Source organism: Anopheles funestus, chromosome 3RL, assembly GCF_943734845.2.
Source record: "Anopheles funestus chromosome 3RL, idAnoFuneDA-416_04, whole genome shotgun sequence".
NCBI classification, from domain to species: Eukaryota; Metazoa; Arthropoda; class Insecta; order Diptera; family Culicidae; genus Anopheles; species Anopheles funestus.
The window spans coordinates 79,524,434-79,549,256 of NC_064599.1; the positions used below are offsets into that span (position 1 = coordinate 79,524,434).

Genomic DNA, 24,823 nt, shown 5'->3' on the forward strand with positions numbered 1-24,823 from the left:
CGTGAAACAATCAAAACACCAACACCAAAACAGGAGGACGGAAATGATTAATAAATCCACCGGTGTTTGGTTGAAACCGAAGCAGACAGATTTGAAATCGATCTCACATCCTCAATGTTTGGAGGCAGGAATTAAGGTGGGTTTTATATGGATGATTACATTCACCATTTGCTATTTAGCATCAACCAAAGGAAGTGAAGTTGAAATCTTTCTCTGGTTGAGAGTAAATGGGAGAGTACACCTACAGCTCCATGAAAGATCGTTACCAACAGAATGTCTAAAGATGTGACGAATTATTAGTAGCAAGTGCTCAACCGATTGTTTTCCAACACCGTTCCAGGCAAACTTAGCTCGAAATGGAACACAAGCCCGGGGGCGTGTGTTAATTAAATTATTAATCCCATTTTACCTACAGCCAGCAAGCGGCCAGACATAACCATTTTCCACATGGTTCCTCGGTTATTTATCGAGAGCCGGGGATGAATACTAAATGATATTCCAATTTACCCAGCGCACAACGATGCCGACTTTGGGGGAAGCTCTCAGAGATTGTTTTATAAATATGTTTTTAATACACCTTAATGCTATTCAAATTACAATGCGTACGCAGGGAAGCGTTTGAGTTTTGGAAAAGACCCATCCCGTCACGTAAGTAAAATTGATGGAAAGCAGTGTGTGAGTGCATTCGTGTAACCAAATGTCTTTTGGTTAGATCGAACATGGAATGGTTGGTTTTGTGCCATTCGCAAACGTAAGCATTTGGAGGCAAAAATCACAATGATGATGCATGTCAGCGGCAGATTTAAGTCTATAATGATCAGACTCCAACTCCAACTCCAAGATTTTGATTGGTAGATTTTGCGAGAGTTAGTTTGGTTGACTTGTCCAATGAAAACTAGCAACATGTTTCCACTTTTCCTACTCAAGTTGTCTCTTTGCTCACCAAATCGGAACAGATTCAAAAATAATAGTCCACGTCACGGTCGTCCGGAGTAAGCGAGTAAGTGAACACGGAATGATTATTTACTCATCAATCACACTCCACATTTTGCCTCTCCGCCATTAGGGGAATTTCGGGAGGTGCAACACCCCTTTTGGGAGGGTTTATGTCATTTCGAACTTTCGGGTATGCGTTTTCCATTTCTTGTTGCATCCATCAACCGCAAACCATCGACCAACTGCTACTTGTTAACATTTCACGTTCTACTCCAGCCTGGAGTTCAGTCTTCTGGACGAGGGTGCAACTTACTCGGGCACATTAACTGTGCGACTGTGCGTTGAATAATGAACTTCAGGTACATTGTTTTGAATGTTTTCCAACCGTAGCTCGCCTTCTGCTCGGGAACAGGCTCGGAACAAGGCTCGTTATCGACAGCAAACCAACAAACGGCCCAAAACCTTGATGGAGAGTTTTGAGTTCCAGGGAAACAACCATTTGTAACCCCGCGGGTTTATATGCTGAGTATGCAAAACAGTCCATCGTAGCGAGTGCGCTACGTCCACCAAAAACGGAGTGCATCCGCCAATTGATTTAATATGCACATGCACCGAAAACTCGGATGCGGGTGTTTGTACTTGAAACTTTGACCAAAATGTTCAGACTCTTTTCCTGTGCAGTATGCCCTGTGATGCGAACTGACGGACATCCCGGCTGCCATCGATTGTTTAGATTGCAGTGTATTAGTCATCACCTACACACGGGTAAAGGGAATTGCCTAATGTTGGTGTGCTTTATGTGTGTTTTTGCTTTTTATTCTCTTCCAGTTCGCGATGTGCGACTCGTGTTCATGTACCTCATTAGTACTGGAATATTACCTAACCTGACGGAACCATCGCGAAACTAGTCCGGAGCACTATTTCGGTTGTTGATTTGCAAAAGGATAATTGATGCATTAGAGGTTTACCCCCGGATCGGATCCGTGAACAAGGGTTTAAAAATAATCGATCAGCACATGCGACCGAAGCGGTCAATAAACGGAATTGTAAAGCTTTTATTGCTGATTCGTATCCCTTCACCGACGGGTAAAAGGATGCAGGAGATGCATTTTACGTTCCGATATCCAGTGGACGCTTTTTGTGGCTTAAAATTCCACACGAAAATAAGCCATCTGTAATCACCCTTGTTGATGGGGTTTCCTTCCATGCGTTTCATTCTTGGCTTGGTTCGTGTTTAGATTCTTACAGTGGAGTGGAGGTACTATCCCACCGACTCCCTTTTCAATCGGACGACCTCACGATCCAGTGGGCCATAAATAACCTACTTAGGAAACAGGTTGATCGCCTTAAAAGCTTCTGCTGCAGCAGCATAACAGCACAAAACGAAGCTTGCGAATACAGAAGGGGAAAGACCTACAGTAAAGGCAGTAAAAGCTCAAACACCTTCAGTTTTGCAAGTTACACCGGAACGCATCACCAGAAACATATGCCATGATGCAAAAAAAAGAAAGGAGCAAGAAAAACAGCAACATTAAATGGTATTACGATTATAAACTGAAATTGTGACTGATTTTCCCATACCTCCAGGCACTTGCATTGGGGAGCCATGTTTGTAGAACATCCTACCACGTTGGACTTAAGCTTCTTAACGTCATTTACTGTGCCAGGGTTCAGCCACCTCGCGAAGAGGTTATCCTGTTGATACAGACCACTTTGAAAGCTTTTTTTGTCCCCGAGTCCTGCTCTTGCCTGGGAATCGGTTTTGCAATGATAATTGAAGGATGGAAATGGTTGTCTCCAATGCAACGGAGTAAGCAGACGAGTAAGAATTTAAAATCCTGCACCATCTCACCGGATCTCGAACCGGATGGGAAGAAACCGGCTAGGGATGGGACCGATGACTTCGAATCGAATCCTAGATCCACTCGATGACGGGTTTTGGGTGGGGTTTGATAAATTACATTAACACTTACCATACCCAAGCGACGAACGTTATCAGGGACTGGTACATCATAATTAATTGATCGTAGACGTCGTCTCGAGGCGTAGTTCCTTTCGAAACTAATGGAACCAAGCGGCTTAGAGACATTCGCCATAGTACAAAGAACTTAATGGTTGAGTTCTTTATCTGTGTTGCATAAAATGAATTGGACGAGCAAGTGTAATCGTTCGATTGAGCAATCAAGTGAATGTTTGAAGCAAGCAGAAAGGATAAGAAACATTCTTGGAAAGTTGTTATTCGACGTTCTTAATGTCCACAGAAAGATGTTCACGGCCAATTGGGACATGGTATTGGAGCGGGGACATTTAAAGTGCATCTCAAATTGCCACTTTCTCGTGATGGTTAACTTCACTCGAAGGCTTCCAATGTACATGTTCTACGCGTTAGTTCCCCTTTCGAACTTCCATTTTGAACTTCGGCCCCGAAAGGTGGTCGATCCAAACAGTGACCATCCAATTCCGTATTTTCGTAACCACCACGTAACGAACCATCATCAGCTACGGGTCTTCGAAGGGAGCATTGGATCATAAATTTAATTCATTGCCCCAGCTATGGAGACGCGAACTTCCCTGTCGATTAACCGGCTCCAGGTAACGGGGGGTGGCAGGCAACCTAACGTGTGACATTAGCTGGTGGTTAAAGGCTCACAAACTTCGACCGTAAACCGTTGTGCAGTTTGTGCAGCACGGCTGTAACTTCGATTGTGAAGTGTGTTATTTTATTCCATCTTCGTACATTTATGCAAAGATGATGGTGATGGCGAACGTTTCTTCATCACATCGTGTGTCGTATTATGGATTATGCATCGCCGACGGGTAAGTGATCGCGTAAAAGCTCCAGGGTACCATATGGTGTACGGGCAGCGAAGCGATTGCAGTTGGTTTCATTTATTAGGTAGAATTTATTGATGGGCCTTGCTCGAAGCAAACAAGCGTGGCTGTGGCTCGAGCAACGAGAAGGATTTCGAGAACCGATCTGTCATACTGTTACGAATGGAAGTGGTAAGGGGTGGCTAGGGTTTATGGAAGAATTTTAACACCTACTCTCGTCTCACTTTCCCACTTTCCGTCGATTTGGCCCTTTTGGTGACTTCTTTGTTCTATCTGCAACGAGATTTTTCCCGTTCATTTCTTTGTCCGTAGAAAAAAAGGTTAGCGGGCAAGCTGACGTTTGGCAGGCCGGAAAGTACCACGCTATGTAAATAATGGACGGGCCGGATCTCTCTAGTGGGCTGATGCATTCAATTGCCACCCCAATTGCGCGAGCGTGTGAAGAAAGGAAGAAAGTCTATAAATTTCTACCGTTTCTACACCGGGTGTCTAGTAGCTTCGGGGAGGTTTTTTTTTTCTTCTGTAGACCAGTGTATTACCTCGTGAGATTCCTTCCACGGTTAGCTCACCCCCAACGACCGAATCGAAAGAAGTTACAGTGCATTGGGCTGTACAATAATACGGTGTGTGCAAACACAGCATTTCAATAGGTTACGACCCAAGGAAACCGACCCAGCAAAAATAATAGAGAACCCAAACACAGGCAACAAGAATGTTGCCTGCCAACTGCCAACTGGACTCGAATATGCCGAATAGCGAGAAAGTCGACCGACTGTGCATGACTGTGCCAGATTTCTTGTCGCTCGTTTTGCCCAGCCAGGCCGTGGTTGACGAGGCAAGAAGTACCCAGGCACGGTACGGTATTGTTCCATCACGGTTTTTCCCGTCTTGCTGCGCGTTTGATCGTAGCGATAAGTGCCATGAATCTGCGGATGAAAACCACGAGGAAAGTTTATGCGCCTCCGTCCGATTGGAAAACTCAGCCATCGGACTATGGCTTTATTTGCTTTGGTGTTGTTGTTTGCCTTCCGATGGAACCACGTCGTGCAATCGGTAGCGTTTTTGGGGGAAGAAGGAGCAGATGTTTTGCCAGATCTCACCCCATGATCAACCTTACCCGCTCGATTTGAAGGTAACAAATGTCAGCCATTGCGATGACATTGCACTGAATAAATGGCGCTTCTTGGTGTAGAACATTGGGAAATCCTGAGGGAAGAGCTTTTGCAATTCTTGATCACCCGCGAATTCCGGTGGGATTCGGTTGAAGTCGAATCTTCTTCAGGTAGCTTAACCGTAACCGTAAGTCACCCAAAAACCATTCCTCCTGAAGATAGGAAGAAAGTCTTTCACCCGCATCGCAACAAGTCCCGGCGAAATCGTGACCACGGGAACTTCACCACTACCGTGCACGGGACTCCCCAAAACGTCGAACGGTTGCGGGAACTGTGTGTCCTCCTTCGGGGCGGTATATGGCGATCAAGGGTTTCAACCGTTTTGGGGCCATCACTACACACTTCGGACGCGCCTGGAGGTCATTATTTGCTTATTTATGACTTTCCTTTCTTTCACCTTTGGCAGAAAGTGGACGAGAAGGAAGAGGGAGGCTTTTTTGCTGTTAGAGCGAAAACCCAGCCAGCGTATGAATATGGGATCGTGTCGTGGCACGAGGCTGAACTTTGGCACACAAAGCGCACATGGCTAAGGTTCTCCGGAGCACAAGTTTTCGCTTTTTTTTCACCCACCGTTCAATGTCCACGATCGTGATAACGTTACAGCGAAAAGGGGATGAGGTTAGAAGGGTGGATTTGAGATGGAGTAAGTTCTCTCTAAGTACAGAACTGCCGCATTGAAATCGTTTGTGGACATTGGTTTCGTCCGAGTGATCAGTCCAGTCGCTTTTTGGTTTGGCTAGCCCAAGTCAGTATCTCCGGTCTAGGATCTTTTGGATCGAAAATTGTGCTGCTCGTATCCAGGGCTATTCTCCCACTCTTCCATCCTTCCATGTGAGGTGGGTCGATTGTTACTTATTCATCGATCGGTCATCGATGCAGAATAAGGGGGGTTTTATCTTAACGTAAAGCCAACAATACCATAGATGGGGTGTCACACCTTAAGCGGTTTTTACTTCGAAACCTTGAAGCGGTGCAGATCGAGCGCTTTCTAGGTCAGATCGTGAATGATTCGTGACGTCCATTTTGGTGGTTCGCTTTTCGTGTACATACGTTCTCACATACTGACCGTCACCGCAAAGTAAAGGTCCGGCTAAGTAAGTTCCACGGCTAAGGGGAAGACAGTGTGCTCGGTGTTTCGTTTCCTTATGGTTAATTACCACAAGCTTAGACATAGATCCACCGCATCGCTTGCTATCGTTGCTGCTGACCATTAACCAAGCAAGTCGAACCGTCCAAACACGGGACAAGCGGTACTGGTATCGGAACTGTCCCGACAAAAATATAGGACCACGGGGTGATCAAGCGATTGACGATCGCATTTTTTCCCCTGCCGAAAATAATGCCTTCTCATCGTTTAATAACGTTCGCCTTTTATGTTGATTCCGCTCATAATTTTTACCCTGCTTCCGCTCCGCACCGGAAGGGTTGTGTGCTCTCTTATGTTCGCGTTCGCTCATGCATTCTTTTTCGGCATGTTTAATCTCCCCTCCATGGATTTTCCTCCATGGTTCCCCAAACTCCCAAAGTCCCGAATGAGTGCGTTCACACCCCTTTTGCCGGCCTGTCGAAGCCTGAAGGTGAAGGCGCACAAATGAACAGCGGGAATCTCTCTCCCATACACACCACCGCCGGCGAGAAGGTGGCAGGGTATGGCAGCAAACAAAACAACATGTTCATATGTACACAAACATTGATTAATCGATTCCTGGTTGGAATCGGTCCCTGTTTCCCGGGCACCGCGTGATGATGGTGGCTGGTACGATTTTGACTGTGAACTTCAAACTTGTTACAATTCATTTTCGAAGTCATCGCTCTTTGGTTCTCGGGCCCGACCGTGCCACGCACGGATCGCATTTCTACACCAGCGATGTGCGATCGGCCGATCGATGGATGCTTTATTATTATTGATTGCACGTCCGGGCCCTGTATGACGGTATGGGGTGGGCCCCAAAGTGTCCAGGCGGTGATATTTTTCATTCCTGCACACCATGATCCTTTCTTCGATTATTAAAATGGTGCGTTTGCGCCGTGGTCGGGATGGTGATTGATGTAGCGGAGAAGCGGGAAGTCGAACCGTTGACGACAGGCGCATGGAATACCTGGACGAGGAACGTTTGGTGAGGGGAATGGTTCAATCATTCACAACAAATCAAATTATGAGTGAAAAAGAATGCATTAAATCTAGCATTGATTGTGGTTACGGTTGTGTGCTATTGTAACAGATTACAGACTCGATAGCAGATCGATCGAGTAAGGAACAATGAAAAAAGTAACACAAAAAAAAACGCTCGATTAATAATATCCTAATGGAACAACAAATAGATCCGCATTGTAATGTGCTACATATATGAACTTTTGTTGCATGCCATTGGATCTTGAAGGCACAGTACATTTCCTTGACCACCATAATGCTCCAAAAAGATGCGGGCCATTCCATCCGTTAGTCTTTTGACTGTTGATGATAAACGAGAAACAGCAACTGTGAAGGTATTGGAATGAAATTTTCCCCGTAGTACATCAATTATACGTGCCCCAATGACAGCTACATACCACCATGAAGCAGTGTCTTGACGTTGAGTCTGCGGCATAATTAGTTCAGCGGTGCGAGGCGCTTGTGAGTCACATCGGCAAACGCGTGTGTGCAATTCCAAATCCTCGTCCAATCATATCCGAATGGCCAAACGGGAAAAGGGACTCCACACCGATACGGAACATTCCAACACGTCCGCGAAACCGGTTGCGATAAGTTAATTGAAAACTCATCCTTTGTGGACACCTCCGAGGATGGTGGGGTGAAAATGCTGACCCGTGCCTGCTGACGGTTCGCTATATACGTTCTCATGAAAATCACCATAAATCAATGTAGCCGGGGTCCCGGGACTCGGCCACCGGTGTGTCTCAACGGTGCGCAGGAAACGATTGAACCGATGAAGTCAGTTCGCGGTACAGATTCAGTACTGATAAAAGATTGTTGAAGAGGGAGCAAAAAAAAAGTGTGTGACTGAAACATTGGACCGCAAAAAAACAAAATAGATCTCTGGCACCGATCCCACGACGACACCGACGACGACCAGACGATTTGCAGTATACGCGCCGCGAGTACGGTCATGCATAAATTTCACTATGACACCTCGCGGATTTTGGTCGGAAGTATTTTGTGGCGGTAGCGATACGGAGAGAGAAAAAAAACCAGCTCAGGGAAATTCAAATAGAAAGAACTTCGTGCGAGATTATTTATTCGCACACGTAAAATCAATAGAGTTTTATTTCATCTACGTGGCAGAATCTTTCTAATTGGCAACGGATCGAACGTGCACAAACACGCAGCCACACAGACATCCTTGATCGAGGTGTCAGCATCGTGGCCGTACGTGGTCACACTAACTTCCGGAAATGGTAGCATCATCCTGCTAACATGTCTAGCACAAACGCAAATGGCAAACGAATCAATTCGGATATGATCGGTATCTTGTTGCGGGAAGTTCGGACGCGACTTCACAGGAGCATCACGTGCTTTTGCCTCTTTTTTGTAGACAAGAGTTGCTGCGCATAGTTGTGGAACTATTGACGAAGAATACAGACAGTAGCAAAACTGAAAGTGCATTCGAGCGCATGGAATGCAAGATTGCGTGTCAATCGTGTGCTCTTTGGTGCATATCATAGTGGCTTGTGTTTTACTTGGGTGAGTACTGAACTCTACAATGTCGGGATATTGGGAGGATTTCCTTACGAGAAGAACAAGTATCGATTTTACTTCATCCACCAACTCCACTGTGAATTCTTGTCCTCCCGTTTCTCTCCCGTTTTATTTTATTGATCTCAACAATAAGTGTTAATCAATGTACGTTTCGTGTTGCGTGTCAGAAATTAAACATCAAACAACGCACAATGTACTCAGACAGAGCGGTTAATTTATTTTCGTTCGATTTGAATATCCTCCCAGGAGGAATGGGATGAAAGGCCACAAACCCAGCACTTTTATTTCCGATCCTGTGCGCGCAGGCAATAAATCACCGTTCTTCAGGTTGGCGATTCCTTTCCCAAATTCCGTTCATTAATCATCATCCGATCGGTACGATCGTCGGCATGCACCGTATGGAGCAGCCCTGGGTGTACGGATCGCGCTTTGATCTCTCAACTAAGTCTTCCCAAGACCGAGTCTTTGCAATAAAAGCAGGATTAGAGGTGTCGATCGGGCAGAGTGCCATTAAAGGCACCCCAAAAGGTACGGCTTAAAGAATTTGCTCAAGAAAACGTGCGTAAATCGTCACTTTTACGACCACGCTCGTAACGACATCTACACACGAGTGCCGTGAGGTGACGAGGACGGCGACTGTCCGCAGTAGCAGAGATCTCGCAGATCTCTTGAGCTGTTAAAGTCAGTGAGGAGCGTAGCTCCAGTCTTTCAAGGGAAGGCTTTTTGGGGGGAAGTTTTAAATTAAGAAAACGTGCCAATTAAATTCTGCTCCACAGACGCAGCTTTGTTTCGGCCACAAAATGATGCACTTTTTTTTCTCGCCGATCTCTACGACCTGTCCGAGGCGAGGGTTTTACCGTGTGCCCGTCAGCGCAAAATGGTACCCAACAAAGCGGGCCTTTAAAGTGACTTCCCTTTTTCGCCCCCCTTTGTCCACTTTTTAGTTACTCTTTGTGGAATTGGTTTGTGAAAAAAAAGAAAACCAACTAGAAACTGCTATCGTAAATTGTTGCTGGCCTTCTTCCGCCACAGATTCCCTCGTATACTACCCGTCCATCATCATCGTCACATCATCGGGGACGGGATGTGTTCTCCCAGCGAGATGGTCACAAATCACGTCAACACTTCACCCATCTTTAATGGCGACGACCCTAGTCGGTGATCTACCGTGCCACTCGGGCGGAATGTTTTATGACTTTCAACGGAGCCCCCTGTGCTTGCACTTTATATGCAAACGAAACCGAACCGTTCGCTGGTCAACGGAGGCAACGGACTCTTATGAGAAGCGACGAACCAATGCTGTGATGCAGCACTTGAGGGAGGGTGCACAATTTTACTGGTATGAACTTTATAATGTAAAGCTTCAGTTTTGGGAAGTAGTTAAAGTGAAAATTCAATCATGAGCTGAAAGTGGCCACATCGGAAAGATAGGATGGAAAAACGGTTGTTGTGTGACGGTATGGCAGTATATAAACATTATTTTATATTTATTTTACTACTTAACCTTATAGCTAATATCTCATCTGCTTTTGCAAAATGGAACGTGTTGTTGTGTCGCGATAGACGCTCCTCAATCTTCACACTGCAACCCAACAAGAAAACCGTTTGATATACGAAGGTGTCGTCAGGTCTTTTTACGACCCAAGATGTAGATTGAAGATCCATCTAGTCCTCATTCTCAGCCCCCATTTTCGCTTCCCATAGCGCGTGCAGCTATGATTATGGCTGGTGATACTTTTTACTATCGACTTTATCAGATTATAATAATGTCGAGGTCGGGCAACCGGTAATACGATACAGTTCTAGTGCAAAGCTGCCACACACTACAACACACACCTCGTTTACGCGGACGCTCAACAGATGCTACTTCCCTTTTTTTGGTTTTGGTTCGCTTTCATTCCATGTGAGGAAAAGATCAAGCCGTCACGGCCTAGGCTATGGCTAGGTTGACGTAACGAGCCCAACGCGGGGAATAGTTTCATCACACGGCTTCATGATTTGCCCGATCCGGTTGACACTTTTACGATGGGACCGGCATTTAAACTGGCCGGCCCTTGTCCGTTCTGGGGCGTATGCAAAACCGGTGTTGGGTTGGGTTTAATTTTTACGAGCCGATTCTCCAACAACAACCGAAACTTCTTCCACCTATCCACCTGGGAGAGTGGCATAGGAAGAGACCCTTTACCGTCGAATACGTGCGCGTGTTTTGATGTGTTTGATAGCTCAATCTTTCTCGCAATCCGGCAGATGCTAGCCACTTCGATATGCGAGCATTAATTATGAATAACACGCGGTTTCGACGCGGGACTGAGCGGGAGGTGCGTTTGCTTAAAAAGCAGTTTCTTGTACTAATCAAACATTTAATAGCGGGCGTAAAATATTACCCGTACAACAAGCTCTCGCTTTTACGGGCGAACACACAAAGTGGTCGCTAGCAGTGGAAACTAAAGGTTTTTTTTTCTTCGATATGCTTTTATAGCGCCTGAAGATGTCTTTTAAATCAATCAGCTAACATTCCGCTCGACTAGCAAGCTTTCGGTTTTTTTATGGCGTTCAATTTTCTTATATTTTTCTCCCCCCCTTAATTAAAGACAGAAACTGGGAAATGGGAAAAGATTGTTTTTCGATGCGGTCGCGCATCTTCATTTTCAAATCAATTCCTGTGAATAGCAAATAATTGATGTAATTTCATGGTGCATGAAAAGATTGCTTTTTTTTTCAAAGTTCCAGCGAAAGCTTGCCCGTGGGGGAGCGCCTTTCTTTACAGCGTCCGTGACTTATTGACTTATTCCGGCCACCTAGTACGGTAACCGGGGGTTCGTACGCTTTCACCCAATGCATGCGCACACGCTTATTTCCTAACAGACGGGGTTTCGTTCGCCATTAGCCGACGTCCGGTTGGCACACAGGGCTATTAGATGCTTCTTTGGCAGTGTTTCTACTCTACCTAAGGTGAAGATTTGCTCCCCGTTTGTTCCCACTGGATTTAACTATTTGGCAAATATTCGATCGTACAGTGACGGTTGTATTAATAAGTGTAGCATGACAAAATTGAATTCCACAACTATTGCAAAACTCAATTCCTCAAAATTTTTCCAAACTCAATCCCTTTAAAGATTTTTTAATTTGGTTTAGCATAATATTCTTGAACATAATTCAGTCGTTAAACATTTTCCCACCACTGTAACACAACTGGGATGAGATTACAGGTAGAGGTCATCCCTTCGATTGCGCGATTAGACCAAGCGAGCGAAGGGCTTTCACTTTCGATTTGCGCCCAATGCAACTCCATGGAAATGCGATCGAAAATTGCAGCCGCATCTTCAACGCCGCAGGGAACCGATAGACCATTTCTAGCTTGCCGTTGTCGTTCCGATCCGATCTGATACACCATCCAATCCTGCTGGACGAGCCAACATGAAAATGGGGGGAATGATCGTCGTGCAGAAGATGTACCAAACAGAAGAGAAAGTGTGCGAGCCACCCGACACGATTGTAGCATTTCGCGACCGCGATCACACCGCAAGGCAGACGGACATCGTGCGTGGTTTTTTTTGTTTAAGTCTTCCACAGAGTTTTTGTTCGATTCTCGTGCAATTTGGGGACCAACAATAGGGAACCCAAAGGGAAAGCCTCACTATGTCGGCGCGCGAAGGGACACGACAACGGGGATGACAATCGAATTGGCACGATTGAACTGTCGAAATTGTCGGTGGTCATGGTCAAGCGGATAGTGAGGTAGAGTGAAAGATTTCTAATCTCATCACGCTCCCGGCCGGGAACCGATGGGAAACGTGGTGGAGCTACATTGTTCTGTTTGCTTGAGGTTCTGTTGCGCTACATGGCGTCTCACGCCGTGATGGGTTCCGATTGGGAACAATGTGGCGCTCCAGAGAGAGAAATGTCACACTCCCAGGGTATTGGGAAAATAATGAAAATGATTAGGTTTTGTACGGACAATTCCATTTGTTGTTGTTTTTCAAACCCCATTGCACTACAACGCCTCACGTGATACGATCGCAACGGTGTTCGGTGTAAGCGTAGACCCTTAAAATTTATTCCAAATTTTACGTAATTTAATTTAATTCCCATTTCCAATTGTACCGCTCATTTTATGTAACACACCAGCTGACCAGTTAACCGCACATGACGACCCTGTAAATGGTAATGGAGAGCTGGTGGCCCAAACTAAAATGCGGGGACGGGGGACATGAGGGAAACAAACGAAAATGGCTCGATTTAACCACTTGCATAAATAATTCATCATCAGCTCAGTGATGTAGCTTTCGGTGATATCTCTTCTTTAACTCAATCGCACGCACCCTTGTTCGGGGATACACACTAACAACTTAAACGGCATGTGAAACGAGGAAACTCAACAGACGAGAAAAAAAATATATGTATAAAAGCTATCATAAAAGTGAACCCCTTCGTCCGGTTGGGTGGCTCTGCGGGTTGAAACTAGAATTCAAAATTAAATTGCTCATAAACTTTTGTTTTATCCATCAGGTATGGGTGTTTTCGCTTTTTTTCTTCTTACCTTTCAGATCCTCTGCGTTGTGGAGGTCTTTTAATGAGCTTCACTATCAATGCGACCCTCGTGTATATCTGTAAGATAGCAAAAGAGAGAGAGAGAGAGAGGTGAAAAAAGGTACAAAAAAAAATACAAGTTAAATGTTAACAAGCACGATGACGGAACGGAATGACTTTGCCACGCAATACGTTGATGGATTCATCCCCACGATGACGACGGAAACTTCAACTCCACCAACACCAAACTCGGAACCTTGGGAACACGTACACCTTGAGAAATGACCAATTCCAATAAGCGTGAGCTATGCTGTGTTATGATTAATAAATGAGTTCTTCTTGCTACGCTCACACCCTGCTTATCTTATCTCTCACAAACCCTGTCCCGTTCCCGAGGCGACGTCCGTCCGACAACAACTAACACATCATTTGTGCGATAATTTACGATCGAGTTCTTAATGGCTCGAACAACGAGATTTCTGTCCTTTCTTTTGATCGTTTCTTGACTTTTGTGTGTGTTTTTTTTTTTTTTGAGAAGTCCCCATACTAGATGCCTTCGAAAGGTCTTTTGTCTTGTGAAGACTCCCCATCCCCCATCGTACAGTTTTAGTGCTTTTGATTTCTGTTGCTCATTTAGTTTTCTTCACTTCTCTAAAGATCTTCTGGTGATCCAGGTTGAACTCATTGACGGCTATGCTTAGTGCTTAGCGCCAGTCCGGAACTCTCTTCACTCCCCGCAGCAGAACAGCTTTACGACACCGTTCCCATCTCAAAAGCTCATCCCCCCCAAACGATGTCCCGCCGAGTCAAGGTTCCGGCTTGAGCAACCAAAAAATCAAACGAAATGAAACGAAACCATCACCAAAAACCGATCCCGTTTGTACGTCTTTTGTTTTGTTCGCATAAAGCGTGCGGCTACTTAAGCCCTCTAGAGGTCTGGGCCATATAGCCCAACTCCTCAGCAACTCCCATTTCCACCCCCCAGGAGAAAACCTTAATCCGATTCCGGACTAATTGGCTGTGATCGAAGATGTGTTTCGGGGAGGTACATATGCAGCAAGCTCACACAGCCATCGTGCCGGCGAACTTCCTTCGCCGTGCGCTAACAAGAAGGTCTAGGTGAACATCCGAGACCTTGCCGGCAAAACCTGAGGATTCAGCCAGGCAACAAGAAGTCTGTCCCAAACTTTACGACCTCCCGCGACAAACCTCCCCATTACAAACTGGGCATCCTCCTACTGCATCCTCAGCTCCCTCACATCGGGTTAACAACTTCCTGCGACCCAATCAACGCCGTTCGGTAAGCGCGGGTTCGATTTGGTACCTTTTGGGAATGTGGGAAATAGAATTTGTGCGGGGTCATAAACTATTTTCGGTTTGCGGTGTCTACGATTCGGTGGGAAAACAATGCGTCTGGTATGCTTCTGGTGAAGTTACTGGACGTACCCGGGACTTGTGCTGTTTTAGTTTTGGAAGTGTGAGCCTTTTTGTTTAATCGACTTTAATGTACCGTTTGTCGCAATTCGTTGAGGCAGTTGATAAAAAAAGGATCTAATTTACTGCCGCACAAAGCTACAGAAGTATACTAAATGTAATGATTGATCGGTGAACCGATGGGGCAAGTTTGTCTTTAGTGTCGTCGCTGGTCATCGTACTGGCCTTAATTGATATGACAAACCCGGGGGAGAGCTCACATGTCACACTTAAATCAACACAACAAACTCCTCGCGGTGAGTGATACCGGCGGATCCATTCCTATCAACCGAACCGAAATCAAACAAAAAAACATACACACAAAAATAATCCATAAGTAAACCGACCGAAAATTAAATCATCACGAAAGCGTGTGTTCCGTTTTACCCGACCCGACCGAAAGTCCGCTAAGTCACCCCCGGTATGGTAAATCGACTCAATCCATCATCGGCAAATGGTGGAGCAAAGGAGCTCTTATTAAACCGTTGACATTGGTAGCGTCTGGCGCCAAAGTTTTTTTTCCCCACCCCGTTCCAGTTTTGTGCCTCATAACGCACGGTAACGGTAACCGGGTGACCAAACCAAAACTATCCGTTACGGAATGGTGGCGCGAAGGGTGAATGTACCTCCCCAAAAAAGGTGCCAACAAACTGACAAAAGTTTGTCGCGTCGTGTGGCTAAAGCGATTGTCTTTCACGTTAAAGATGCACAACGACATAAAAGAAGTTTTTTTTGTTTTATGTGGGAAAATATCCTTTGTATCATGTTCCTTAGAAAGGTAAAAAAGTTCCACCATCATCTTCAGTGAGACAGCGAACGGAAAGTCAAAGTTTGTTACGCTTTCCCCAAAACAAGGATTTACCTGCTTTACGACACGGTGATGGTAGTTTTGGAAAGATTTACTTCAGTACAGCGCCCGGTGCAGCTTACATGGATGAAGTCGGAAAGAGAGACTTTTCATTGCCATAATTAAAAACAAAAGCAGTAAGGATGCGGTTTTATTCATTCTCTCTTTGTCTTTACTACACCGGCACAATCTAGGCAGCTGAATGGAGAAGGATTACTCATCACTCGCCTTGGCGGATGGATAAAAGCCTCTTAACATGATAACGTAAATAAAAATGGTCCATTCTAATTGATACAAATTTCTCGACAAGTTTCTCCAATTCCGACCCAAAAGCATTGCTGCAGGTCGTGGCCCATCGTGACGATCGTTCAACCTGTTTCGGAAGGGCACGATGATGTACTTCGAGCCTTTATCTTCAGCGTGAGGGGTGCCGTAAGGGTTGCCGTGTCCGGAATGTGACCCGTCTTCCGGACATTCTGTTTAATGGACCGTTTTAAAAGCCTCGAAAGAATGAGATAGAATAGTTTGGGTTTGCCGTTTACTTCCACCATCTTAACCCTTGAGGGTTGAGGAAAATACAGCAGATAAAGGAAGTAAAAATTAGGCCCATTGTACAGTGAATGAATGTTAAAGTGATTTCGGGCTGATTCCTCATTAAACAGCAACTTAAATGGCTTATATAAAGGCAAGCTGGAAATGGTAGTTACTCTAGGCCTCTTTCAAGGGTTACTGCTGGTGAAGCCTCCCGACGACAGGTTCTCGACAGGTTTATGGCGCCCGGTTTTCACGTTTTCCGTTTCGAAGAAATCGGTTTCTAAAGTGCCCGGTGTGTCTCAATGTCGCTGCCATTAATTCAACACTGTCCTGACGGGCTGCGTATCATCTAACCCCAACAACCTAAACGACTACTGACCAGGGCAAGAAAGCGAACCCGTTCCATTGATAACTTTCCGACAGCTTTTCTCGGGTGTGGAGTTGATTCGACTGCTGTCCTATCGGATGTTTACTTCCTAAATATAAAGAAAAAAAACCCCAACAACGAATTAGTCATCCATCAGTTGGTGAGGCGTTGACTTCCGGAGGACGGAGTTTTGGGCAGCAGGTCCTGGACCATGACCCGGTGAAGAAATTCAAAATATGCGAAGCGTGATCTTTTTGCACCGAAACTTTTACTTGCTTCGCGTTGGGACGGAATCGGAATTTCACCTGAGAGGAGAACAAGCGAGCAAAGGATGCCAGCTGTCTCACTTCCCGCAGCACTGACAAGGCAAGATTTTGGTAGTTTTAACGATACACTTTCTTGCAACGGTCATCCTGTCGTTGGAGATATCGCTGGCAGAGGGCTGACCGAGCACCGGGGGAGAGGGTATTCCATGGTATTTTAATTTAAAACTTTGAATTAGTTATTTTAGAAAAGATCCACCCACAAGTAACTTCCCATTGCCTGGCCCATTTACGGGCAGTAAACAGGCTTGGAAGTGAGCGGAACTGGGTAACTTCTTTGCTGCTTTTGTTGCAAGAAAGAACCGTATATTTTGAGAAAGCTTTGAGAAATGGAGTAGGAACCGAGAAACAGATCCAAGAGTATAGACGTGCAGCATCAACTTTGGAATTTTCCTCTGTTTTTTCTTCAACTGACCAGTTCCTGTTGCTCCAATTCTACTGCACCACAATTTGGTCTAGTTCTCATGAAAACCTCCGTAAAGGAGTGAAAGAAATCCTTTTTGCATTTTAAGTCCGGTTTTGAGCGAGATATTGGTGAAGCTTTTGTGAGGTTTCGGTTGGAACCTGTGGTTGTCCGTTACGTAAAAGCTTCTTCCGCTTTAGCAATGTGTCCAGGCATTTTGAGCAGTGTTACTTTCTATGAAAAGATTCCTTTTAATAACTATTACGTTCAGAAGATCTGAAGGCTATTCAGCGACACAAAGAATGAGTTGGATTTAGTGTTAGCCCATAATTCTCGTTACCTTGTTAAAACTTATAAATATCCTTTATACACAAAATTTTCAGGGAAATGATTGTCCCCTTGTTGGAACTTTCCAGAGTTTGATAAAAGAGTAAATTAGTGAATCAGGTGATAAAAAATGGGTGACATTTCCAAGAGTTAGTTTGACGCTGTTTCGTAAGCATTATAATTTGATTTCATCTTAAAATCACCATTCAAGGGAAGTCTTTAGTTACATTCCATAAGATGTAATAAATTTTACAAAATACACAACCAGAGGACGGTAGTTACGTCCACCTGAGCGTTGGATGCAAATTCGCTCTACAGTACACCTTCCTGCAATCAGGACACGGGTACGATGCAAATCCTAAAATGCCATATTTTTTGCCACTTCCCTGTTCCCGGACGTTGCATATGTATCTTGTCTGATTTATGCATTCGGTAAATTTATTCAACCGAAATGATAATTTATTCATCCGGATGAGTGTTATACTGGCGAGAAGAAAAAAAAAAACGGTTCCTTAAAAAAAAGCTCACCAAATAGCAGTGTTGAGTGTTTGTGCAAAATGTATTATGATACAACCATTTCTGGCATGTATTCAAACCTGGTAAGGATATAAAAAGAGGTTAAAGCTGTTTTCCTGGAGCGTTATCTACGAGCAGTGGTTTTCGGGGAGATTAAGTCGTCCCGCAACTTCGAGGAAATGTTCGTATGGGTTTTAGGAAGTGAGAGAACACTTTGTTCGACCGGAACAACATGGAAAGGATAAAATTATTTGACACGGCATTGCATGTGTCACTCAATCATACCATTATCTTCAATGTGATTGCTTACAACTTTTTTTTTGCGTAGGCGAGCGGCAAAGGGCACCAAAGCTTTATTAACGTTTAATCAACCATTAAATCTCAACCGATAACATTTACCCACTCGGAGGAAAATACGATGGAAGAATGAAAAAAACGATGTACCATGTTTAGACACACCGTCGTCGTAAACATCGAGATTATTGGGGATTAGTGGCGGTAGAGCAGTCTACCGTACAGTAGCATCATTGTGCCGTTTCCAAATGACCGCCATCAATCATTGCTTCCTGTCAAAACACCGTCCCATCATCGTTGCGGTCAGACAGCTCGGCGCCACCGGGGAAAATGCGCGTTATGGCTACTGGTTAGTGGTTTATTTTTAAAGCACTTTTCAAACAGTTCAATAATGACCTCAAAAATTGGGATCTTAAAGTACGCATCCATTAAAATCGATTTGCTGTTCCGGAGGAGGTCTGCAGCGTCTGAAGGATGGAATGTACTGCTAATCCAACTCTCCCAGTGATGATTCACTTCACGGTATTCGTCAAAGCCGTCTTCTAATGGTTTTTTTCCTCAGGGCAAGATCCGGGCCTGGGCAAGACAATGCTTTAATGGATGAATGGTCTCCGGTAGAAAGCGGTTCAATTAAACGTACGGAAAACCATTGACCCAATGAAGTGTAATGATCAGCCATCAGGTCGTAACAAAAGGGGCATCGACGGTTTACGTCAACGCACTTTAAGCTCACAACCCGCGGAACACAAGCACGTCGAAATCCGTACAAAACCCAACCGCTCTGCAGAGGAAATAAACTCACATTCAATTAAATAATAATAATAATTCAGCACTGAAATTGAATCTTGCCAGCAACTCCACGTGCGCTGGCTACGCTCTTATGCCTTTCCCGCCTGCTTTCGCTGCTGATCTTTTCCGTTTTAGGCCGCTCGACGGGGTACATTTCTTTGGAGAGTTCTTGCCGCAACAGAGTTCTGCACGGAGAGTGGAAGCAGAACAGTGCGAAGAAACATTAATAATGGAACATCCCACCGAGCAGGGACAGAGCAGAAACTGTTCCGTGCTCCAGCTGTGTGGTTGTGCACTCGGAGGTGACCCCGTTGGAGGTCTCTTTCGGTCTGTGAATATGAATTCCGGCCAGCACCACTGCTACAGCATCAGGAGGGCGTACTTTTTATCTTAAAGTTATCCGATAAGCATGATCTGCTAGTACCTGCTTTTTCTGGCCCAAAAGATTGCACAACGGCCAGAAACAGATGGGCCATGTAGAGGCATCTTTCAGCGGCGAGATCCCAACCAAGCTTCTTCCCAATGCACGCGATCGCATCGAAATATTCTCTATCAGTTCCATTAATTATAACACCCTAGAGAAGTGTCTTCATTAGAAGGTGAAGAATGGTACACAAGTCAGCGTTTCGTGTGATAAATCTGTTAACACTTTAGTTGCGTCGAAAGTGGCCCAACGCTTCCAAGTGATGTCTTTTCCCCTTTTTTGTGCCTATTTCCCAAACCCAAGCCCCTACCGAATGATTTCTTGTTAAGGGTTCAGCGTGTTTACTTTACCAACTGCCATTCTTGGGAATGGTTGACGTCCGAGGACATTTACGCATGGTAAATTTAAAACTCAATAACAGACCAATAATTTCTTGCCGCTAACGCTCCATGAGGTCCTCCGACTAGTGAACTTCAGCAGACTAGTGAAAACATGGCGTTGATTTATTCTCGAAAAACTTTCCGCCCGAAGAAGACCTAGGTTTCGAAATAGAACATCTTTCTTCTGGCCAGAAACAGCATGGGGTACTCGAGGGTCGGACGGGAATATGTTTCCTTTCAATCGATTCATTGTAGACATCCTGTTTGTGTAAACATACTTTTAAATGTGGTGAAATTTTCAACAATTCTTGAGCAATGTTTTCCAACTCCACCGGACGGAAGAATTGGCGATTCCAATTGATCTTGAGCATGAATGAAAACCGATCATCAAAGCACTTGGAAAGTTAACGGCTTTGTTCGGCAGAAAAATCCCTTACCCATCCATCAACTCATAAACGGAACGGCTTTACCACGTCTTCCGGAGTGCTTTCACGGCCTGAGCTGCTTCCGTCCGTGGGCACGAATCGCATTCGTCTTCCAGTGTTCATCCCCGTAAGCGTGTGCCGGTAGCATTCCCGAGGCTACAAATCCACCCACCGAGCCGGTTTGCGCCACTCTGCATGGCCCGAGTGTGGAGATTAGCATATGAAAACATTCCCTTCCCAAAACCCCCAGGATCGGAGATCCAGTCTCCGAGGCCGATGGCGGGAAAAAAGTTATTGATGCTATATTTTATCAATTTCTTCTTACGGAGGTTTTTTTTTGCTTTTTGGGCCTCGATGCCTCCATTTCGCCAGCATAGTTGCTGAGGAGCGTCATGGTGGACTAGGAAGAACTTTTGCCACCGTGTACGATGCCACGGGTACCGGATGCCGTTAGACCACCCATCGATTTGGCGTTGATAGGTTTTGAAGCGGCAATAAATTGTTGCCAGCGCGTGTGCCGATGCATTGCTAAAGGCTTTTTTCTCTGGTGCTGATGTGGAGTGCATTCGCACGGAGTGGAAAGATCTGGACCGCGCACGCTGTTGGAATTTATCGCTCCGTGGATACCTTCTTCTGGCTACCCGTGCTCCGTTTGTTCTTCTTGTTTTCATCATGTACTTTGAAGAACCATTGGAACGATAAAACACAATCAACAATCTTCCGCTTATGAGGATGCTAAGCGTACTGGTCGTATGTTTTAGCGCTCCAAAAAAATATTCTAAAACCTAAAGAGCAAGGTACGGTTGACGGGGAAAAATCCCTAATTTATAGTAAGATTATTGATTTGGAAGTCTTGGAGAATCTTCGGTACATAACTCATTCGTGTGTCATCTTAAGGGGAGGGCAGCTTTTAATTTGCCGTGGGAGCTTTTTTCCGAATCATAACATGGGTGGTGGATTCATGTGTCCGAAGGAGAAAACAAAAACAACCCCCCCGCGGGGAATATATTTGAAGACAGCGAAATGTGCTACTGCGATAAAGCAAGTGCTCTTCACCTTCAAAATAGGACGGAAAAGAAGGCAAACAATCACGATCGACGGATCGTATCGGGGCGCTTGGTTTCGCCGAGGCGCTTGGTTTCGCCGAGGCGCTTGGTTTCGCCGAGGCGAGTTATCTTAATGGAAATGGATCCCCCAAAAAACCGGGAAGAAGCGTTGAGCTCCCACTAGAGATAGCCTATTGGCGCGTTATCACACAAACTATATGCGAGAGGACACATACCAAACAAAACAGGCCTTCCTCCTGCTTCATTTTCCAAAACCGATCCAACCGTCGGATTATCGTTCAAGTGGTTCGGGTCTGGGTGGAATAAATTTGAAACTTTATTGAACACACCGGCACCGGACTGTGCTCTTCGGATCGGTAAACTCATAAATAAATGTAAGGTTCATATCGAACCGTACGCTGTGATCCTTCCCGGAACGTTAATGACGATACAGCGCGATGCTGGTGTGTCCCTTGCGAGCTTTGTGGCGCTCATTCGTTCAGGGCCAAAATGTTGCTAGGTTAAATTTCTACCACACCTGAGCGTTTCTCTCTCCTCATGTGCGACAACTTTCCGATGCTGCAGTTATGAAATTAATTTGCGAATTAAATCAATAACCTTTCTCACGAACGAAACCCGCCCCGGGAACGGAAGCGCATTTGCTGATTGTGTTGAATATTGTGTCACATTCGGACACGCCGCCTTCTCCATCCACGGAAAAGCCTCATCCGTGGACCGATTCTCAATAAAATACAATTTATGAGAACTTTATTAACCACTACCTTCTACTTCCTCTGCACGAAACCTTTCCGAACCGAATGCAACGAGCATCAGATCAATGAGATTGAGAAGGCAAGTTATTTGTGCTTGGAACCGCGCCACGGCTCAGAATGCGCTCCCGGGATGTGGGATTATAATACGTTGACCCGTTTATCGGATTACTTTTCACTGTCCAGTTCCGCTCAGCTCGTCAGGCTCGTCGCGCACAACGGCCAAGCAGCCGTGTAGTAAATGTTAGACGTTTTCGGTCCAGCATTCTTTTTTTTAAATCCCGCTGCAAAACTACTGTTCTCGTGGTAAGAGAACGGACGGTTTCTCAAAGATTGCTGTTACATCTTTGGAGAATCAATTTATTTCTTCCCTTTAAAATGCCCCCAATACACCCCGTACGAGATAGCAGAGGATTAGAGCAATTTCGTAAAACTCTACTGATTACCGGAGGCCGTGATCTTGTGGGATTTTTTTTGCTTTGAAGCTACATATTGGTAAGCTGATTGCTGTTTCGCTATTAAGATGTGACGTTGCGTTTCGAGAACCGTAACGAGGCACTAGTCATGATTCATCGCTGGAAAGTGTACACGGGAGGGACAAATCTTCTTATGATCTTTAATTCTCCACGATTTGGAAAGGTTGGAAAAGCAATTGAATGGTGATAAATGTTTTGGATGTTTGTTCCCAAGCGCTGGGAACCGAAAGTCTTTAAATTGTATTAAGTTTTTGGATTAATCAGTCTTGATTTATATGAGCACCAAATTCAATCTGTTTCGCTTTTCAAAATTGATAACGAGAGGTTTTAACCATTCGGTTTGTACAAATTCTTTAACATTCTCCGTATGAACGTTCTTATCGATTTTATGTCCTTATTTCAATTATCGGACAATTGGAATTGGGTTGACATTTCGATTAATTTTGTTTATTCATTTATTTATTTATAATTAATGATTACAGCTTTGGCCGTACTGTCAGCCTCTGAAGCTGAAGTAGTACAATTATCACAAGGCATTTCCTCCTTGTCCTTTGCCTTATCCCGGGCATACTCGGCTGTGATTCTGGGGTTTGTGATTATTGCTGTTTTGTTGCTAATGTTTTTGTGGGTTGGTCCGAAGAATAAATTATATTAGTTGTATGAAAAATACCAATCAACTTAATATTTTGTTAAGTAATTATTAACCCTTAGTTCTTCTAATTATGCTACTGAAATTTTCTCTACAAAGTTATGTTCGAAGCATCTCCGTGCTTTTGGAAGGATTGGCAATCTTTGGTAAAATGTTATCCATAACATTTACCGAATCCTTCAGCTGCTTCTTCTGGCATACAAAAATGATCAAGATCACAAAAAATTAATTCAACGGTTCCAACACATCAGATAATCTTTGTGAGTATATAATTAGAAGGGCTTTTATGGCTACATACTCCTGAGTTGCAGTACTGTTAGATTGATATAGATATTCTGCTAAACAATGCCAATTGTAAGATAATCATTAAAATCATTCTTTTGTAGCTCTCGTCGCATAAAAATTGCATACGACAAGAGCATGTAAGGGAAAACTTCTCAACCAAACAATCCGAGGTCATCGCTAGGAGAACCGATATGCCGTGTGTACCAATGAACCAAACTTCAAAGTGTCATGTAACTTTAATTAACTTCACCGCTCCACAGCCACATGTCACCTTGTGAACCTTGACGCCGGCCAAAAAGCATACATGTCGGTGCTTGTTGTGCTACAATAATTAAATTATTCATAATTTAGACGTTTCCCTCTGCAGCATGCGTTCCCACTGGCATCCAAATTCCAACCGGCGAGTGCATTGCCTAACGCCTAATTATTATTATTGAAACAAAATAGCAACTGCATACCCGGGAGCTTTTCCGTATGTACATTTCATCGGATGACTGTTCGGCTAACTCGTTGTAACTAATTTTCCAACCAAAAAAAAAACCTAACAGATTCCACACTTGGCACTCGAGAGCGAGTTAGTGGAGTGGAGTTGGATCGGCGGCCGTCAAGAGTGGTTGCTTCGAGTGCAGTTTTGGAGCATTGTTATGTAAATGACGTTTTGTGCACCATTTTGCGAAATGCCTCCGGGGAGCTGTAAACGTATTCGGTCGTGCCCCGGTGCACGTTACAAGTGAGCTTTTCACCGTGGGCCGATTGTCAACGAGCAAACATCAGGGGGGGTTTTTGTCGAGCATTTTGTAACACGGTAATAGAAAATAGAGGGGTTGCCGACAAGTTTTCGATGTGTTTTTTCGTGCACGGGGAAAAGAGCAACAAACTCCCCAAAGCATTCCTACGTTGTGATCCAAAATGGTGGAGAAGGAAAAAAACCCACGAAGGAAGACCTTACAACGGTCGGTGGGGAAAGGACATTTTATGACTCTGTTTCATTTTCCCACCCAATGGGGGACGTTCGAGAAGCTAATCACCGTGCGCCCGGAAAGGACTTGCTATCTCCGGTAATACACTGTCCCGCCAGAAATGGAAGTTACCAAAACTCACCCAAAAACATCCACTCATTACATCTACTAATCTAATCACATTCGCTGTGCTCATCAGAAAATTTTGTAGTCCGTAAAAATCCGGACACCCGGCAATGTGAGGGCGTCGGTTGCAGCTTTTATTGGCCCATAAACCAATTCACATCGAACGTTTCCTCCTTCAAACCGAGTACCGTCGAGAGCGTCGTCTAGGATGCCGAAGCAATATTTTTACGCGTACAGCTTCCG

The 24,823-nt window shown here is 44.8% G+C and overlaps 1 protein-coding gene across 6 annotated transcripts in view; it reads right to left on the bottom strand.

Annotated features, from left to right (window-relative positions):
• LOC125770057 (MOXD1 homolog 2-like) overlaps window positions 1-24,823 on the bottom strand; it is a 503,823-nt gene that overhangs the window by 139,543 nt on the left and 339,457 nt on the right. For all 6 annotated transcript variants that reach the window (XR_007419137.1, XR_007419135.1, XR_007419133.1 and 3 more), the window contains exon 15: window positions 13,178-13,245. The gene's annotated coding sequence lies outside the window, so the exon portion shown is untranslated. The remainder of the gene's footprint in view (window positions 1-13,177; window positions 13,246-24,823) is intronic.